This window comes from Chaetura pelagica, unplaced genomic scaffold, assembly GCF_000747805.2.
Source record: "Chaetura pelagica isolate M959 unplaced genomic scaffold, ChaPel_1.0 scaffold1034, whole genome shotgun sequence".
In the NCBI taxonomy this organism is placed as follows: Eukaryota; Metazoa; Chordata; class Aves; order Apodiformes; family Apodidae; genus Chaetura; species Chaetura pelagica.
In genome coordinates, this window is record NW_009953139.1 from 76,871 (window position 1) to 79,266 (window position 2,396).

Consider the following 2,396-nt stretch of genomic DNA (forward strand, 5'->3'; position numbering starts at 1 on the left):
ATCAGTACAAATGCAAGAAAACCACCATCCTTCCTTTTTTTAAGGCAGAGAATCATCCCTGGTTTTGCCTTTTCCTTCCAAGAACGTCTGAGATTCCTTGGGAAACATTTCTCAATTCTTATTTAAATCTCACTCATACCTACAGCACTTATTCCTTAACTTTGACATGTTACATTTAAAGCAATTCTGAGTCCAACCTCCCCAGTTCCACACACAAACACCGTTTTTAAACTGGGCCAAGTTTCGTGTTGTCAAACCTGAAGAGGAAAAAAAAACACCCAAAACAACAAACCAGCTTTTTTTATTTTTCCCCCTTTTTCTTTTTTTTTTTTTTTAACCTTTTACAAAGTATTTCTCCTGCCTGTTATTGATTGACAAGTTTATTATTATTATGAATGGATTCTCCCATTTCCCAGTCCTCTTCAAGGCCTGATGTGGATTGAGAGCCTGACCAGTTGCTTATTGACCCATGAGGGTGATACAATGACCCTGCTGCCCCCAGCCTGACCCTGGGACCCCCGAAGGACCCAGCCCAACAGAACAGGGCTCAGATATGCAAAGTTGGAGCTTTATGGGCTTTGGGGAGGGGGGGGGATTGAGAAGGGGGTGAGAGTTTCATGAGCAAAAAAAAAATAAATGTGTTTATTGTAAATAAATTTAAAAAATAATAATAGTTTAAAAAAAAAGGAAGGGAAGGGGCTGGTTAAAGGACCATGTCCTGAAGGATGGCAGCTCCCTTCGGGATGGGGAATGCTGGAAGCCTGGGAGAGCTTTTTTATGCCAACACATGCCTAATTGGGACAATCAAAGGAGAAAAGCTGCCACCAGCTCTGCAGAGTTTCCTGCCCGCCGGGGTGAGGATCAGCCAGGGCTGCCCCAGTTCCAAACGTCACCGAATTCGCTCGGGTTTCGAGTGGCAGCCTCCTGGGGGGGGGGATGGAGGAACCCCCTGGAAAGGCCCACTCGTATCCCGGCTGGTTTTCCTTCCCTCCCCACACACATCCCCGTGTGGGGGTGTCTGAAGTGGGAAGTTGCACCCTGGGCTTGGGCTGAGGTCTGAGAGGGAACAAGGCCTTTAAAAAAGGAACCAGTGGGAGTGAATGAAATGAAAAAGAGTTGGAGTGGATGTTCAGCTTTAATATTCATTCTGTTTTCTTTATTTTTTTTTACCTAGTAAGTGCGGGAAAGAAAGGGGAAAACATCTCCTGGCCCTGAAATGCAGCTCCTTTTCTTCCTCACTGTACAGGGCTTAGGGTTTATTTGTGAGAGGTGGGAGATGCTCCGTGGCCCCCAGAGCAAATGTGCTGTGAAACAGCGTTTCTCTCCAGCTCAGAAAGTAAGAGGATCTGCTCCTCACCCCTCGCTCCCTCGTTTAATGGAGATCCAGTTGTTTAAATAATTTCCCTCTTCCCAAAACAAATGCAGGAGAATGAAAGGTCGTTTTTTATCCCAATTGATGGATCGCTGGAGAAAAGCCTTTGAAGAAGGCGGCTGTCAGCAGTGGGAGATACCCCGAGCATCTGGGTTAGATAGGTAGAAAGCAAAGAGCAACCTGCATTCTTGGAGAGGCTGGATGCTCTCAGATTATAAACCACGGCGATTGCTTTTCCTTTCACAATAAACCCCCCCCCAAACAACACCACCAGCAGCAGCAAGTTGTTCTAACACTCTCAAAACATCTGGATTGTAAAGTTTGCTGGTTTCTGGCAACAGCAACAACAATAACAATAATAATAACGTGTCTCGCCGTCCGGGAAGATCCCCAGGGTCTCGCCAGGGTTTTCGGTTCGACCCGGCCGGGATGTTTGTTCTGCTGCGAGACAGAAAATATACATTTGTGTGAACATCCCGAGCATCTCCCAGGGAGGATGGGAGGGAGGGATAACACAGCAGAGCTCTGAGCATCCACAGAGAAACAGCTCTCGCAGTCTCTAATCGCGGGGTCTGAGCGCCTAAAGGCAAGAGAACAGCAGATCCGGGAGGCTGAGGGAGCGGGTGTGTTTCAATAGGCTGAGTTTTTGATTTCAGTGTTGGCTTGTGGGAGAGATTTGCACAAAATCCGGGATTCCAGGAGTGCAGAGCCCCAGCACCACCCGGGCAGGAGCTGCTCTACCTGCTACTGAGCAGACCCTGAAGTTCAGGGGCTGAGTTTTTGATTTCAGTGTTGGCTTGTGGGAGAGATTTGCACAAAATCCGGGATTCCAGGAGTGCAGAGCCCCAGCACCACCCGGGCAGGAGCTGCTCTACCTGCTACTGAGCAGACCCTGACATTCGGGATGAAAATAAGTTACTGGAGGGTTTAAGAATTGTTCTCGAGTATTTTCCGCACGTTACCCCGCGTGTAGGGGAATCTTCTGGCAGAAATGGCCCTCTTCGTGGGGGAGGGGAGGGCGCCC